Raw genomic sequence first — 19,514 nt, forward strand, 5'->3', positions numbered from 1 at the left:
ACAAATTCTTGAGGCAATTCACATAAGAATAGAGAGACCTACCATGAACACCCAAATCACGGAACTATTTACTCTACCCACCATGAGAGTAAGGACAAGACAAGAACATATCGATGCCAACACAGAAGACAATGTCCAACATAACAGGCCAATTACACTGGATTAATCTTTGTGTTTAGATAGGAGATGCCTCGTATGGGCCAATAAGCCTTCTGCAGCCCCTATGTTTATCCCTTATGTATCCCCCCATGTTCTTCACCTTCATTGTATTATCACCTGACCTAATGCGGGTATAAAATCAACTAGTATTGTAAGATCTGTTCACTTGAGAATGAACCATGGAGGTTCGAAACGTCGTGCAAATTATACAAATAAGTGTAATACACTCTATAGTAAATCACTTCTTTTCTTCACCTTAAAAGTACGAAAATGAGTTTTGGAGAACTCCTATTCCAATTAAGCCCTGATGCTAAGAAAATAGTTAGAGGGATAGAAGCCCTAAACCAGAAAATAATAAATACAGAATATGCGGTCATATTCAATGAAATATATATATATATATATATATATATATATATATATATATATATATATATATATATATATATATATATATATATATATATATATATATATATATATTTATTCTTCCTCCGAGTAAACTGGTCTGTCCCCGCCGAGCGAGCGTGCAAGCATTGCTGTCACTCAGCCGAGCAAGCGCGCGTGGCGGAGACAACCGATACATTATGTGGTGAATACACTTTTCGAAATTAGGTCCAACAAAGTGATGGAGTGAATAGCTGTTTACCTGAATTGTATGTTTTATTCAGAAATAGAGAAGCCCCAGTGCGATACTGTAATAATATCCAAGTGAGGGAGATTATGACGCTCTCTCTCTCTGTCAACCGCATCCATTTCATGTCTGTCTGTCCGTCGCTCCTCCGCCCAAGCGAGCGCGTGGCTGAGACAACGGTTAACCGACATTTTGTGGTTATTGGGTACACCTCCAGTACCCGTCAATTTGATCAGTATTTATTTAACCTTTGTGAGAGTAACACCTTACGGCTCTGCTCCGCTATGCTACACTTACGTACGTTTACATTTTTTTAATGTTAAAATCCTTCTTATCCATTGCTGGACCTTTTCCTTCAGAGTGTGTGTGTGTGTTTTATTATACATTAATCTCCCCACGCCTCCTCCTGCACCTCCTCCTCCTGCAGCTGCTTCCTTACTCTCCCCTGCTCCCCCTCCTGCTGCTGGTGCAGCTTCTCCTCCTCCTCCTCCAGCTGCTGGTGCAGCTTCTCCTCCTCCTCCTGCTTCCTTGCTCCTGCTGCTGGTGCAGCTTCTCCTGCTTCCTTGCTCCTGCTGCTGGTGCAGCTTCTCCTGCTTCCTTGCTCCTGCAGATGGTGCAGCTCCTCCTCCTCCTCCAGCTGCTGGTGCAGCTCCCCCTCCTCCTCCTGCTTCCTTGCTCCTGCTGCTGGTGCAGCTCCCCCTCCTCCTCCTGCTTCCTTGCTCCTGCTGTTGGTGCAGCTCCTCCTCCTCCTCCTGCTTCCTTGCTCTTGCTGCTGGTGCAGCTCACCCTCCTCCTCCTGCTTCCTTGCTCCTGCTGCTGGTGCAGCTCCTCCTCCTCCTCCTGCTTCCTTGCTCCTGCTGCTGCTCTTTCTTCAAGTTCTGGTAAACCTCCTCCTGCTGCTTTACTCTTTCCTTATTTAATCCTAATTCTTCCTGTATTCTATATTGTTCTCCTCCTCATCCTCTTCCTATCTTACTTCTTCTTACACTCTCAGAATCGCGTCTGCTACTAATCACAATCTCTCTCGCTCTGTCAAAAAGCTGGGGGCGGAGCCTAAAATCTTTATGACCTTTTCACCCCCTCACCTGCATCTTCAGACTTCATTCTCCTCCCACTTCTCCATCTACCAATCTCGTCCTCTTATTTTCAACTGAAAATGGGTCTTTTCCAAAATTTCAACAGAAAACGTTACATTTCACACACAAAAAATTACTATGTTCTCTCGACCTTCTCACAACAATATTCACCTCACTCGAACACTACTTATCCTATATTTATCGTACATCTGGCAACACACCTCCTGCAGCCACCCTATGTTGCCCTAAACGTTCCCGCAACGTTATCACAACTTTCGACGTGTCCGAAACCACTCCATCCCAAAATGGAGGGGACGGGCTACATCGTAAAACTCCCTACTGATCCCTATACAAGTCGAACTGCTAGAGATACGTGTAGCTAAGTCTTATACGAGCTGTGACAACATCTGTTAGTCTAATTACTTTGTAACTTGCCCAATACACATGTTTTATTTCACACATTTCTTTGTGATGAACAATGAACCTGCTAGTTCCAGTTTGCACTGTTCTACTTTCTTCAAACTCATTCAGGAGTTCTCGTCTAATGACACTTTCAAGGAACCTATTTGATAACTCAAGATTCCGTTCAATACTGTCTTTATTTACTGCAGCCTTAGCAAGGGCGTCAACCTTGTCATGTTCCTGCAGGCTATTGTGAGAAGGAAACCACAACACTTTTATATATACCCTCATACTAAGTATTCTTATGTATCTACGTCTAGCTTCCAAGACAAGCACGTTATTACTTGATTGCAAACTGTTTATTGCTCGTAGTGAGGAAAGGGAGTCGGAAATAATTAAGCTGTCTATTTCAGTGTTGTCAATAATTTCGAGTGCTTCCAGTATTGCTACCAATTCATCTTGCATTGTGGATGCCCAGTTACTAATTCGGATATTCCTTTGAATTGTGCTGCCATCGGGCTGATGAGCAATAACAGCACTTTCTGCCCTTCCTGTAGCTGTATTGAGTGATCCGTCAGTGTATAATTCCTACCTAATAAAGGTTGGCATGAAACAACTAATGGTGCAGTAATGTGAATATAATTGTGCTGTGTTTTTGTATTTTTTGTTATATATAAATATATATTTAAACACAAGTGATTAAGAATATATACAGTTAAATTTGGCTTGCTAGCCACAACCTTCCATGATGGTTGATATTGTTAACTAATTTGTTAACTACATGTGACCTAGACTCACCTGACAGGTGTACACCATCTGATGCCTGGTTTTGCCTATATGGTCTGGCTATAAATTGTATGTTAGTGGCATCCAATCTCACTCTTTTCCTTAGCCGAAAGTTAATGTTTTTAGCAGCACGTTGGTAGTATTCTGGACTTACTCTCCAACGATTATCATTACTTGGTTGGTGAGGTTCCACTAATGTGAACACTACTAAACTGGTAATTAATTTAAATGAGGAAATTATTGTTTTAAGATGATTAATTACTTCAGCTGGGTGCCGAGTAGGATGGATGTCATTACCACCTAAGTAAATTATTGCTAGATGGTGAGGCCCATCTAACGCAGGTATTAATGCATAATTATTGTAGAAATTGTGAGCTGTTGCTCCTGGTGACCTGAAAATTCTTACCTTGGTGTGAGGTATAGGTCTAAGTGTTGTGGGCAACTGACTGTGTCCCACTAGCGCTACCTTATACATGAAGTATCGACAGCAATTAATTATTAAATTGGTGTGGGTTAGGCTAACATATGGGTACACTGCTAGTAGCCGTAAATAATGAAATATGTTTAATCTGAAATACTACACACTTTGGTTAGTAAATGATTAGTTAATCATAGGTTATAGGACCAGCAATGGTTAGTAAATGATTAGTTAATCATAGGATATAGGACCAGCAAATTTGAGCTAGTAAACTGGTCACTAAAATATTTATAGAATTAATAATGTATCCGGATTATTAGGACCAAAAAATGTTGGGTAATGGGAACTTTAACTCAAATATAATAATATTTAATTAAGAAATCGATAAACTCGAAGGACCAACCCACCTTTGAGTAAAGAGGGAAAACAAATAAAGAGAATTATAAACCTGACACTGAAATACCAGTGGCTATGGATGATAAATTATTTGGAGATTTTTTGAAAGCATGAATGGACTGTGATAATGATCAGTTGAGAGTTAAAGTCCTCACTTCAACATTTGGGTGGGTATTACTAGAAATTAATATATATCTAGGATAATGACTGGTGCAGGTTCGTCACCAATTGATTAATTACAACATTAAAGATTACAGAATCAGAAATTAAATGTAGATTCAAATATGATGATAATATAGTAAATAATGAAGCCTATGAAATATTAGTAAATCATAGAAATTTATGTGTGTGAAAATTGCAACACACTAAGCAATTAATGTATTAAATTTATGTAGTTTCTCTTGGATTATTATATGCATAAAAAGGAAGAATAATTATATCGGAAATATTATTAGAATTAATTAATCATAGCAACTACGTTATATCTACGATATAACGAATAGTTATATCGTAGATATAACTTCAATAAACCCGTTTCGTAATTTAAATTCTCGTAGACGTGATCACATCACCCAAGTAGTGGATGAAACACCGACAGGAAAATAGGATGTAGAGGAAGAATTTCTCTGCTTGTCCTCACCAACACGCTGCAATCACAGAAAATGTTATAGAAATTGACAAGGCTAGAGATTTATTCCACTACTAGCTGTACCCTACTAGACTAGACCCTACCCTAGACTGTACCCTACCCACTACTAGAAGTCCTGCTTGAGGACTTCAACCTACGGCACCTGAAATAGAAGCACCTGGCTAATACAGTAATATCAGAAAGAATACCAGGAAGTAGCCTAAATGAACAGGCACATGCAAATGACGTGCTACGGTTGTGTGACAGGTTTGCCTTAAACCAGCAAATAGTAGAACCAACTAGGAAGGAGAACACGCTGGACCTCATTTTCACTAATAATGATGAATTGATCAGGAACATAATGATTACAAATACCAGTTACTCAGATCACAACTTAATTGAAGTTCTGACAACCATGGGGAGTAGACCTTCAAAACCAGTCCAGATTCCCGGTGGAGGAGATTTCAGCAAATTCAACTTCAATAATAAACAGATAAACTGGGAGCAATTAAACCAGGACTTCACAGAAATAAACTGGGAAGAACAGCTAGAAAATGCAAACCTGAACCAGTGCCTGGAAAAAATAAGCTCAGTAGCACTAGAAATATGTTCAAACCGCATACCTCTAAGAAAAAAGAGGAAGAGATGCAGATTGGAACGGGAACGTCGTTCCCTATATAGGCGAAGAAAACGAATCGCGGAACAACTTGAGAGTCGCACCCTATCTCAAGAACGGCGAAGAAGGTTAGGTAGAGAAATAGAAACAATTGAACGGAAGCTACAAGAATCATACAAAACCCAGGAGAGGCAAAGAGAGCAAAAGGCCATCAGTGAAATAGAAGGAAATCCGAAATATTTTTTCTCCTATGCAAAATCAAGATCAAAAACCACATCTAGTATCGGGCCCCTGCGAAAGGAAGATGGAACTTTCACCGATGACAACAAAGAAATGAGCGAGCTACTGAGGACGCAGTACGACTCTGTTTTCAGCGAGCCATTAAACACACTAAAGATTGATAACCCAAATGAATTTTTCATGGATACGATACCAACATCAAATCATATATCAGACGTCACCCTATCCCCACTGGATTTTGAAAAAGCCATAAACAGTATGCCTATGCACTCTGCACCAGGCCCGGATTCTTGGAACTCCATATTCATAAAGAACTGTAAAAAACCACTATCGCAGGCCCTCCACATTCTGTGGAGACAAAGCCTAGATATTGGCGTTATTCCTGATATACTAAAAACAGCAGAGATAGAACCACTTCATAAAGGAGGAAATAAGGCAGAGGCAAAAAATTATCAGCACATCACTACCTAATGCATTCCTTCTGTTAACTAATCTGACACTGTAAACGTTCTTTCTAACGTCCCTGTGACTCATTTGAGTACTAAGTATCATTAACTAAGTATTCACCTAGTTGTGCTAGTGGGGTGTTGAGTTCTGGCTCTTAGGGCCCGCCTTTCAACTGTCAATCAATCAACTTGTTGTTGTTTAGCTGTTTTTTCCACATATACACACACAGGAAGCAGCCCATAATAACTCTCTAACTCCCCAATTCCATTTTACTGCTAGGTAATCAGGGTGAAAGAAACTCTGCCCATTTTGTTTCTGCCATCACCGGGGATCGATCACCGACCCTAGGATTACGAGTCCAGAGCGCTGTCCACTTAGCTATCAGGGCCTCTGTTTGTGTGTGTGGGTGTATGGGTGTGTACTCACCTAGTTGTGCTTGCAGGGGTTGAGCTTTGGCTCTTTGGTCCCGCCTCACAACTGTCAATCAACTGGTGTACAAATTCCTGAGCCCACTGGGCTCTATCATATCTACATTTAAAACTGTGTATGGAGTCAGCCTCCACCACATCACTGCCTAATGCATTCCATCTGTTAACTACTCTTGACACTGAAAAAAAATTTCTAACGTCCCTGTGGTTCATTTGGATACTCAGTCTCAAGCTGTGTCCCCTAGTTTGCATACCACCCATGTTAAACAGCTTATTTTTATCTGCCTTATCAATTCCTCTGAGAATTTTGGAGGTAGTGATCATGTCATCCCTTATTCCGCTGTCTTCCAGTGTCGTGAGGTGCGTTTCCTCGTAACTCATACCTCTTAGTTCTGGGACTAGCTTAGTGGCATACCACTGAACTTTTTCAAGCTTTGTCTTGTGCTTCACAAGGTACGGGCTCCATGCTGGGCCCATATACCCCAGGATTGGTCTTACATATGCAGTATACACGATTCTGAATGATTCATTGCACAGGTTCCTGAAGGCTGTTCTGATGTTAGCCAGCCTCGCGTATGTCACAGATGTAATTATTCTTATGAGGGGTTCATGAGACAGGTTTCATGCGATATTAACTCCTAAATCTTTCTCTCTGTCCGTTTCATGAAGTATTTCATCTCCCATTCTATATCCTGTGTCTGGCCTCCTCTTTCCACCTGTTAGTTTCATTACCTAACATTTACTCGGGTTGAACTTTAATAGCCATTTGTTGGAACATTCATTCAGTTAGTCCTGGTCATCTTGTAGCCTCAAATTATAAAGTAAATAATGTTCATGGGCTTTGTCTAGAATATTTCATAATTTCATAAATTGAATCTACAGGCAATCCCTTGTTAGGTCACACATCATTAGGTAAACATCGTACTCCAAACCGGCCAGAACTCACCCACATGTTTACCTCTGTCCAGTCTATCCTTCTGGGGATTTGCTCTCTGGCCGTTAGTGGGGGTGGACTTCCCCTGGTGTTGCCTTCCAGTTGAATGCTAGTGCGTGGAAGTGGGGGTTGGGGGTTGCTGCTGTGGCCCGTGTGGTACCCAGCTGGTACCACACGGTACCACACGCTTTGTATATTGTGAACTCGGTGCTGAGTTTTTGAGTCAGGATGGGCTCTTCCTTGACACTCTTGAAGAGAACCACCTCAGCTGGGTTGGAGTTTCCCGTGCCTTTGGACAACACCTTGGTTGGAATTGTCTTGGAGGATGTACTCCAGGTCAGGTTGACGGCTCTGATGGGAGTTCAGCTGCTCCAGGATCGTCGGGTGGTGGTAAACTTTCGAAGTGAGGCTGATTTTCAAGAATTTCTCCATCGGTATGAAGAGCGTTCCTTCCCTCATCCTGATGGTGCGGGCTCCATTTGGGTGCTGAACCTGACAATTTACTATAAAACCTAAAAAACGGCCAGCCTACTCATGAGAAACTCTCCAGAAACAAAGCAGAACGTTTTAAAAGAGACCAACGTCGTCTATGCCTTCAAATGCCCTCCTGGGGATTGTAAGCCTCAAAAAACTCAGTATATAGGCAAGACAACAACATCTCTTTCTAGGCGTTTAACGATGCATAAGCAACAGGGCTCCATTAAGGAACATATAATCTCTTCCCACAACCAAACCATCGCCAGAGAAATCCTAGTAAACAACACAGAAATCATCGATAGATTCAGCGATAGCAGGCGGCTCGACGTCTGCGAGGCACTACACATCAAGAAGTCAACACCAGCAATCAACAGCCAATTAATGCACAACTATATTCTACCCACCTCAAGACTCCGCTCCAATATAGAAGCATCAAGAAATATGGACCAATAGGCTTTCTACAATCACTACTTTTCAATACCCATTGTTTCATGTTCTGGCTTGTGTTGATGAAATTAATACCTTTTTAAATACCACCTCACCCCATCCACCTCACTCAAATGTAGATATAAACAAAATCGGAGATGTGTAAGTTCTATTCAGTTGTGTATTTGTTAACTAAAGTCTTTGAAAATGTAATAAGTTTTACGAAACGCGCTCAAGTGTCGCGTCAGACTAGAAATAAAAATGAATTTTGGAAAATTGATTTTTGAATTACCTCCAACAGTGAAAAGAAATGTACGAAAGATTGAGAAAATTCGTGTTAGAATTATTAATCTTACTTTTTCGGTCATATTTAATAATATATGTCTACAGGAAAGACTGCTACCAAAATATACTAATATATATATATATATATATATATATATATATATATATATATATATATATATATATATATATATATATATATATATATGACTTAAGGCACAACTCTCCTAAACACGAGAGTTAAGTATACAACTTTAGAACACTTTCCCACCAGGAGACTCGAACCCTAGCCAGCACAGAAGCCTTCCAGCAACTGGCATAACAGGTACGCCTTAACCCGCTCCACCACCCGCTCAGACCTTTAAAAGAGATGGTAATTTCGGAGTATTTAAATACACCAAAGATCACCACCTCCCAAGAGCACTAGAGCAAGTGAGGGGTCATTTAGACGTTAATTTCATCAAGTCCCTTCTAAATGACCCCTGAGATGATTGATTGATGATTGATCAACTCAGAAATGATGATTTCTGAGTTGTTTACTAGGATTTCTCTGGTGATGGTACCAAACCATCTCACCCCATCCACCTCACTCAAATTGTCTTCTGTGTTGGCATCGATATGTTCTTGTCTTGTCCTTACGTATGGTGCCCCTAGGAATCACACGAGACAAGCCCATGACATTACTCTAACCAGAGAAATGTTGAACAAGAATACCTGCATAATAGACAAAACCCAAGATGCAAGAAGATTACAAATTCTTGAGGCAATTCACATAAGAATAGAGAGACCTACCATGAACACCCAAATCACGGAACTATTTACTCTACCCACCATGAGAGTAAGGACAAGACAAGAACATATCGATGCCAACACAGAAGACAATGTCCAACATAACAGGCCAATTACACTGGATTAATCTTTGTGTTTAGATAGGAGATGCCTCGTATGGGCCAATAAGCCTTCTGCAGCCCCTATGTTTATCCCTTATGTATCCCCCCATGTTCTTCACCTTCATTGTATTATCACCTGACCTAATGCGGGTATAAAATCAACTAGTATTGTAAGATCTGTTCACTTGAGAATGAACCATGGAGGTTCGAAACGTCGTGCAAATTATACAAATAAGTGTAATACACTCTATAGTAAATCACTTCTTTTCTTCACCTTAAAAGTACGAAAATGAGTTTTGGAGAACTCCTATTCCAATTAAGCCCTGATGCTAAGAAAATAGTTAGAGGGATAGAAGCCCTAAACCAGAAAATAATAAATACAGAATATGCGGTCATATTCAATGAAATATATATATATATATATATATATATATATATATATATATATATATATATATATATATATATATATATTTATTCTTCCTCCGAGTAAACTGGTCTGTCCCCGCCGAGCGAGCGTGCAAGCATTGCTGTCACTCAGCCGAGCAAGCGCGCGTGGCGGAGACAACCGATACATTATGTGGTGAATACACTTTTCGAAATTAGGTCCAACAAAGTGATGGAGTGAATAGCTGTTTACCTGAATTGTATGTTTTATTCAGAAATAGAGAAGCCCCAGTGCGATACTGTAATAATATCCAAGTGAGGGAGATTATGACGCTCTCTCTCTCTGTCAACCGCATCCATTTCATGTCTGTCTGTCCGTCGCTCCTCCGCCCAAGCGAGCGCGTGGCTGAGACAACGGTTAACCGACATTTTGTGGTTATTGGGTACACCTCCAGTACCCGTCAATTTGATCAGTATTTATTTAACCTTTGTGAGAGTAACACCTTACGGCTCTGCTCCGCTATGCTACACTTACGTACGTTTACATTTTTTTAATGTTAAAATCCTTCTTATCCATTGCTGGACCTTTTCCTTCAGAGTGTGTGTGTGTGTTTTATTATACATTAATCTCCCCACGCCTCCTCCTGCACCTCCTCCTCCTGCAGCTGCTTCCTTACTCTCCCCTGCTCCCCCTCCTGCTGCTGGTGCAGCTTCTCCTCCTCCTCCTCCAGCTGCTGGTGCAGCTTCTCCTCCTCCTCCTGCTTCCTTGCTCCTGCTGCTGGTGCAGCTTCTCCTGCTTCCTTGCTCCTGCTGCTGGTGCAGCTTCTCCTGCTTCCTTGCTCCTGCAGATGGTGCAGCTCCTCCTCCTCCTCCAGCTGCTGGTGCAGCTCCCCCTCCTCCTCCTGCTTCCTTGCTCCTGCTGCTGGTGCAGCTCCCCCTCCTCCTCCTGCTTCCTTGCTCCTGCTGTTGGTGCAGCTCCTCCTCCTCCTCCTGCTTCCTTGCTCTTGCTGCTGGTGCAGCTCACCCTCCTCCTCCTGCTTCCTTGCTCCTGCTGCTGGTGCAGCTCCTCCTCCTCCTCCTGCTTCCTTGCTCCTGCTGCTGCTCTTTCTTCAAGTTCTGGTAAACCTCCTCCTGCTGCTTTACTCTTTCCTTATTTAATCCTAATTCTTCCTGTATTCTATATTGTTCTCCTCCTCATCCTCTTCCTATCTTACTTCTTCTTACACTCTCAGAATCGCGTCTGCTACTAATCACAATCTCTCTCGCTCTGTCAAAAAGCTGGGGGCGGAGCCTAAAATCTTTATGACCTTTTCACCCCCTCACCTGCATCTTCAGACTTCATTCTCCTCCCACTTCTCCATCTACCAATCTCGTCCTCTTATTTTCAACTGAAAATGGGTCTTTTCCAAAATTTCAACAGAAAACGTTACATTTCACACACAAAAAATTACTATGTTCTCTCGACCTTCTCACAACAATATTCACCTCACTCGAACACTACTTATCCTATATTTATCGTACATCTGGCAACACACCTCCTGCAGCCACCCTATGTTGCCCTAAACGTTCCCGCAACGTTATCACAACTTTCGACGTGTCCGAAACCACTCCATCCCAAAATGGAGGGGACGGGCTACATCGTAAAACTCCCTACTGATCCCTATACAAGTCGAACTGCTAGAGATACGTGTAGCTAAGTCTTATACGAGCTGTGACAACATCTGTTAGTCTAATTACTTTGTAACTTGCCCAATACACATGTTTTACTTCACACATTTCTTTGTGATGAACAATGAACCTGCTAGTTCCAGTTTGCACTGTTCTACTTTCTTCAAACTCATTCAGGAGTTCTCGTCTAATGACACTTTCAAGGAACCTATTTGATAACTCAAGATTCCGTTCAATACTGTCTTTATTTACTGCAGCCTTAGCAAGGGCGTCAACCTTGTCATGTTCCTGCAGGCTATTGTGAGAAGGAAACCACAACACTTTTATATATACCCTCATACTAAGTATTCTTATGTATCTACGTCTAGCTTCCAAGACAAGCACGTTATTACTTGATTGCAAACTGTTTATTGCTCGTAGTGAGGAAAGGGAGTCGGAAATAATTAAGCTGTCTATTTCAGTGTTGTCAATAATTTCGAGTGCTTCCAGTATTGCTACCAATTCATCTTGCATTGTGGATGCCCAGTTACTAATTCGGATATTCCTTTGAATTGTGCTGCCATCGGGCTGATGAGCAATAACAGCACTTTCTGCCCTTCCTGTAGCTGTATTGAGTGATCCGTCAGTGTATAATTCCTACCTAATAAAGGTTGGCATGAAACAACTAATGGTGCAGTAATGTGAATATAATTGTGCTGTGTTTTTGTATTTTTTGTTATATATAAATATATATTTAAACACAAGTGATTAAGAATATATACAGTTAAATTTGGCTTGCTAGCCACAACCTTCCATGATGGTTGATATTGTTAACTAATTTGTTAACTACATGTGACCTAGACTCACCTGACAGGTGTACACCATCTGATGCCTGGTTTTGCCTATATGGTCTGGCTATAAATTGTATGTTAGTGGCATCCAATCTCACTCTTTTCCTTAGCCGAAAGTTAATGTTTTTAGCAGCACGTTGGTAGTATTCTGGACTTACTCTCCAACGATTATCATTACTTGGTTGGTGAGGTTCCACTAATGTGAACACTACTAAACTGGTAATTAATTTAAATGAGGAAATTATTGTTTTAAGATGATTAATTACTTCAGCTGGGTGCCGAGTAGGATGGATGTCATTACCACCTAAGTAAATTATTGCTAGATGGTGAGGCCCATCTAACGCAGGTATTAATGCATAATTATTGTAGAAATTGTGAGCTGTTGCTCCTGGTGACCTGAAAATTCTTACCTTGGTGTGAGGTATAGGTCTAAGTGTTGTGGGCAACTGACTGTGTCCCACTAGCGCTACCTTATACATGAAGTATCGACAGCAATTAATTATTAAATTGGTGTGGGTTAGGCTAACATATGGGTACACTGCTAGTAGCCGTAAATAATGAAATATGTTTAATCTGAAATACTACACACTTTGGTTAGTAAATGATTAGTTAATCATAGGTTATAGGACCAGCAATGGTTAGTAAATGATTAGTTAATCATAGGATATAGGACCAGCAAATTTGAGCTAGTAAACTGGTCACTAAAATATTTATAGAATTAATAATGTATCCGGATTATTAGGACCAAAAAATGTTGGGTAATGGGAACTTTAACTCAAATATAATAATATTTAATTAAGAAATCGATAAACTCGAAGGACCAACCCACCTTTGAGTAAAGAGGGAAAACAAATAAAGAGAATTATAAACCTGACACTGAAATACCAGTGGCTATGGATGATAAATTATTTGGAGATTTTTTGAAAGCATGAATGGACTGTGATAATGATCAGTTGAGAGTTAAAGTCCTCACTTCAACATTTGGGTGGGTATTACTAGAAATTAATATATATCTAGGATAATGACTGGTGCAGGTTCGTCACCAATTGATTAATTACAACATTAAAGATTACAGAATCAGAAATTAAATGTAGATTCAAATATGATGATAATATAGTAAATAATGAAGCCTATGAAATATTAGTAAATCATAGAAATTTATGTGTGTGAAAATTGCAACACACTAAGCAATTAATGTATTAAATTTATGTAGTTTCTCTTGGATTATTATATGCATAAAAAGGAAGAATAATTATATCGGAAATATTATTAGAATTAATTAATCATAGCAACTACGTTATATCTACGATATAACGAATAGTTATATCGTAGATATAACTTCAATAAACCCGTTTCGTAATTTAAATTCTCGTAGACGTGATCACATCACCCAAGTAGTGGATGAAACACCGACAGGAAAATAGGATGTAGAGGAAGAATTTCTCTGCTTGTCCTCACCAACACGCTGCAATCACAGAAAATGTTATAGAAATTGACAAGGCTAGAGATTTATTCCACTACTAGCTGTACCCTACTAGACTAGACCCTACCCTAGACTGTACCCTACCCACTACTAGAAGTCCTGCTTGAGGACTTCAACCTACGGCACCTGAAATAGAAGCACCTGGCTAATACAGTAATATCAGAAAGAATACCAGGAAGTAGCCTAAATGAACAGGCACATGCAAATGACGTGCTACGGTTGTGTGACAGGTTTGCCTTAAACCAGCAAATAGTAGAACCAACTAGGAAGGAGAACACGCTGGACCTCATTTTCACTAATAATGATGAATTGATCAGGAACATAATGATTACAAATACCAGTTACTCAGATCACAACTTAATTGAAGTTCTGACAACCATGGGGAGTAGACCTTCAAAACCAGTCCAGATTCCCGGTGGAGGAGATTTCAGCAAATTCAACTTCAATAATAAACAGATAAACTGGGAGCAATTAAACCAGGACTTCACAGAAATAAACTGGGAAGAACAGCTAGAAAATGCAAACCTGAACCAGTGCCTGGAAAAAATAAGCTCAGTAGCACTAGAAATATGTTCAAACCGCATACCTCTAAGAAAAAAGAGGAAGAGATGCAGATTGGAACGGGAACGTCGTTCCCTATATAGGCGAAGAAAACGAATCGCGGAACAACTTGAGAGTCGCACCCTATCTCAAGAACGGCGAAGAAGGTTAGGTAGAGAAATAGAAACAATTGAACGGAAGCTACAAGAATCATACAAAACCCAGGAGAGGCAAAGAGAGCAAAAGGCCATCAGTGAAATAGAAGGAAATCCGAAATATTTTTTCTCCTATGCAAAATCAAGATCAAAAACCACATCTAGTATCGGGCCCCTGCGAAAGGAAGATGGAACTTTCACCGATGACAACAAAGAAATGAGCGAGCTACTGAGGACGCAGTACGACTCTGTTTTCAGCGAGCCATTAAACACACTAAAGATTGATAACCCAAATGAATTTTTCATGGATACGATACCAACATCAAATCATATATCAGACGTCACCCTATCCCCACTGGATTTTGAAAAAGCCATAAACAGTATGCCTATGCACTCTGCACCAGGCCCGGATTCTTGGAACTCCATATTCATAAAGAACTGTAAAAAACCACTATCGCAGGCCCTCCACATTCTGTGGAGACAAAGCCTAGATATTGGCGTTATTCCTGATATACTAAAAACAGCAGAGATAGAACCACTTCATAAAGGAGGAAATAAGGCAGAGGCAAAAAATTATCAGCACATCACTACCTAATGCATTCCTTCTGTTAACTAATCTGACACTGTAAACGTTCTTTCTAACGTCCCTGTGACTCATTTGAGTACTAAGTATCATTAACTAAGTATTCACCTAGTTGTGCTAGTGGGGTGTTGAGTTCTGGCTCTTAGGGCCCGCCTTTCAACTGTCAATCAATCAACTTGTTGTTGTTTAGCTGTTTTTTCCACATATACACACACAGGAAGCAGCCCATAATAACTCTCTAACTCCCCAATTCCATTTTACTGCTAGGTAATCAGGGTGAAAGAAACTCTGCCCATTTTGTTTCTGCCATCACCGGGGATCGATCACCGACCCTAGGATTACGAGTCCAGAGCGCTGTCCACTTAGCTATCAGGGCCTCTGTTTGTGTGTGTGGGTGTATGGGTGTGTACTCACCTAGTTGTGCTTGCAGGGGTTGAGCTTTGGCTCTTTGGTCCCGCCTCACAACTGTCAATCAACTGGTGTACAAATTCCTGAGCCCACTGGGCTCTATCATATCTACATTTAAAACTGTGTATGGAGTCAGCCTCCACCACATCACTGCCTAATGCATTCCATCTGTTAACTACTCTTGACACTGAAAAAAAATTTCTAACGTCCCTGTGGTTCATTTGGATACTCAGTCTCAAGCTGTGTCCCCTAGTTTGCATACCACCCATGTTAAACAGCTTATTTTTATCTGCCTTATCAATTCCTCTGAGAATTTTGGAGGTAGTGATCATGTCATCCCTTATTCCGCTGTCTTCCAGTGTCGTGAGGTGCGTTTCCTCGTAACTCATACCTCTTAGTTCTGGGACTAGCTTAGTGGCATACCACTGAACTTTTTCAAGCTTTGTCTTGTGCTTCACAAGGTACGGGCTCCATGCTGGGCCCATATACCCCAGGATTGGTCTTACATATGCAGTATACACGATTCTGAATGATTCATTGCACAGGTTCCTGAAGGCTGTTCTGATGTTAGCCAGCCTCGCGTATGTCACAGATGTAATTATTCTTATGAGGGGTTCATGAGACAGGTTTCATGCGATATTAACTCCTAAATCTTTCTCTCTGTCCGTTTCATGAAGTATTTCATCTCCCATTCTATATCCTGTGTCTGGCCTCCTCTTTCCACCTGTTAGTTTCATTACCTAACATTTACTCGGGTTGAACTTTAATAGCCATTTGTTGGAACATTCATTCAGTTAGTCCTGGTCATCTTGTAGCCTCAAATTATAAAGTAAATAATGTTCATGGGCTTTGTCTAGAATATTTCATAATTTCATAAATTGAATCTACAGGCAATCCCTTGTTAGGTCACACATCATTAGGTAAACATCGTACTCCAAACCGGCCAGAACTCACCCACATGTTTACCTCTGTCCAGTCTATCCTTCTGGGGATTTGCTCTCTGGCCGTTAGTGGGGGTGGACTTCCCCTGGTGTTGCCTTCCAGTTGAATGCTAGTGCGTGGAAGTGGGGGTTGGGGGTTGCTGCTGTGGCCCGTGTGGTACCCAGCTGGTACCACACGGTACCACACGCTTTGTATATTGTGAACTCGGTGCTGAGTTTTTGAGTCAGGATGGGCTCTTCCTTGACACTCTTGAAGAGAACCACCTCAGCTGAGTTGGAGTTTCCCGTGCCTTTGGACAACACCTTGGTTGGAATTGTCTTGGAGGATGTACTCCAGGTCAGGTTGACGGCTCTGATGGGAGTTCAGCTGCTCCAGGATCGTCGGGTGGTGGTAAACTTTCGAAGTGAGGCTGATTTTCAAGAATTTCTCCATCGGTATGAAGAGCGTTCCTTCCCTCATCCTGATGGTGCGGGCTCCATTTGGGTGCTGAACCTGAGTGTGGCTCTGATCTATGTGGCGGTGAGGGTCGCGCCATTCAAATTTCTGGATAAGCATTTAACAAGGTTGTTTCGTCGGTTTGGGAAGGTGCTCAGTGTGAGATGGAATGAGGTCGATGTTGGCAAATGTACCGGTCTGCTGAAAGGTACCAGGACTCTCACGATGGTCATGGAACATAGTGTTCCGTCTTCCTTGACTGTATTAGGGTTTATGTTGCGGTAAATGTATATAAAGCAGTCATGTACGTGTTTTTGCAGTGGTCACCTGGCAGCTGCGAGTGATGTGGACGCTGCCGATCGTGTGAATATCTTTCAGGAAAATGACTTTCCTGCTCTTCCGACACAGGACGTGCCATCCCAGGCCGTGGCGGTTGGGGATGTTACATCGTCTCTCAGCGTACTGGTTGTTGAATCATTGTGTGTGTAGTGATTCCGGATTGAAGCGAGGATTGGTTGGATCGCTCTAGGATGCTGGAGCTCGTCGGCCCGCTGGTGTGTGCAGATGTTATGGGTCCTGGGATTTCTGTAGTAACGGAGGTACTGGTTGGGGTCCATGATGTGCTGCCTGGTGGTGGTGGTTCCGGAGCACCAGGAACCGTGTCTGTCGCAGTTGGTGTGCGTTCTTGGGGCTCATGTGTCGCTTCTGATGCTTCTGGACTTGTGAGTTTACTCCCAGTTTCCAGTATCGGTTCCGGCTATCTCTCTGGTGGGAGGTGTTCGGCTGTCTTGCCGACTTCAGAACCCGTTGTGTGCGGTTGAGTCGGTTCCTCAGATGAAGCGTAGGAAGGGCACTGCCAGGTCGTGGTCGCTTGCAGGTGTAGAAACGGTGGAATCGATGGATGATGAAGAGGAGGTGGCTGAGGCAGTGCTTAAGTATATGCCGAGGAGGAATACGGTGGCACTGTTACTGGTATCGGGCTGTGATCGTGAAACGCAGTGGGAGGTCGTTCACCCTGATATTGGTGGTCGTGAGAGATACGATTTTGTTGTGCTGAAGAAGGGGGGCTGTGACCTCTCCTCGTGCGCCTTCTGCTTCATCGTTCCTTCGTTCCCAGGCTGAGGCGGGACCCGCTCCCTAATGTGTGGACATTGCCTCCGGCCAATACTTATGTGGAAAAGCATGTTCCTTGATTTACTTTTTGTCTTAGTTCTTTGTTTTGTGATAATATGTTCAGTTATGTTGTTAAGGTGTACTTTTCTTTTATATGTATATACTCTCTGTTTTATAGAATGAAGAAAAACTGTTTTGTGCCAAGCACTGCTTGCTTGGCCAGGGTGTTTTGTAGGGTCTTTCTTTTCATTGGCCTCTATATTGGTTTGTGATGAGTGTTTGGTTTTTTGCTACACTGGTGTCGTGTTTGAATATTGGATATTATAAAAGACTCTTTTGTAATTATTGTATGCGTTTAACTACTGGTTTTCTTATTCCATGTAACGTAGTAGGCATCCATGAGTTTCAATAGACTATTGAGTTGCGCTTTGGTAAGCACAAGGTTCTTGCACATTCCAGAGCACAACATCTCCATTATATAGCTTATAAGTCACAAGTATAAGCATATACTGTTATTACCCCATGTAGCCTTGGTGGAACGAGTGTATCGTAGTGCGAGTTATTCTGCCTTCAGGACCTGACTGAGAGGCCAGAGGAAAATGTATATATTAGATGTATAATAATTGTCAGTAAATAATTAAAAAATATGTACAGAGGATGAGCATTTAAATAAGTGACATGAAATGAGATGTAGATACTTTAGAGACGTGAAGTAACGCTAGCAGGACGCCGTGACCTCACTTGGGCTATAGCAGTCGTCAGAGATGGTTTGTAAGTAGTTATCTCCTAGAAGAAGGAAGGGTATAGCCCCCTGTGTTAGTGCTTAAGTGAAGGCTAGTTGATGTCAAGTGTGAGGAAGCTGTAAGGGCATTTCGTACACCATTTCTCTGTGATTTTCATAAATTAAAGGTGACCTGGAAGTGTGTGTCAGTCGCCCCTTTGTGGAACTGTAATTGTGTTGCTTCATTAATAGGAAGGAAGCAAGCAGGCGTTACTGTTGTGGAGTCTGCTGGGCGTTTCCGTGTAATCAAGTCAGGAGAAGAAAGGCTGTGAGCCAGCCTTAAAGAAAATTTGTTGGACGTCTTAGAGAACACTATCCTGGACGGCCGGAGTTGAACGCCCTCGAGCTTCGAATTCTGTAGTTTGTGTGGGAGATTGCAACGTTTGTGTGGGAGAACTGCAACGTTTGTGTGGGAGAACTGCAACGTTTGTGTGGAGAACTGCAACGCTTTGTGGGAAAACTGCAACGTTCTCAATGCAAAGAGAGAGAGAGAGAGAGAGAGAGAGAGAGAGAGAGAGAGAGAGAGAGAGAGAGAGAGAGAGAGAGAGAGAGAGAGAGAGAGTGAGAGAAAGAGAGAGAGAGAGAGAGAGAGAGAGAGAGAGAGAGAGAGAGAGAGAGAGAGAGAGAGAGAGAGAGAGAGAGAGAGAGAGTGAGAGAGAGAGAGAGAGAGAGAGAGAGTGAGAGAGAGAGAGAGAGAGAGAGAGAGAGAGAGAGAGAGAGAGAGAGAGAGAGAGAGAGAGAGAGAGAGAGAGAGAGAGAGAGAGAGAGAGAGAGAGTGAGAGAGAGAGAGAGAGAGAGAGAGAGAGAGAGAGAGAGAGAGAGAGAGAGAGAGAGAGAGAGAGAGAGAGAGAGAGAGAGAGAGAGAGAGAGAGAGAGAGAGAGAGAGGGGGGGAGGGAGAGGGAGAGAGAGAGAGAGAGAGATACGGATATAACTTGGGTAATAGTGG

The sequence above is a fragment of the Procambarus clarkii genome, chromosome 24 (assembly GCF_040958095.1).
Source record: "Procambarus clarkii isolate CNS0578487 chromosome 24, FALCON_Pclarkii_2.0, whole genome shotgun sequence".
Classification (NCBI taxonomy): domain Eukaryota; kingdom Metazoa; phylum Arthropoda; class Malacostraca; order Decapoda; family Cambaridae; genus Procambarus; species Procambarus clarkii.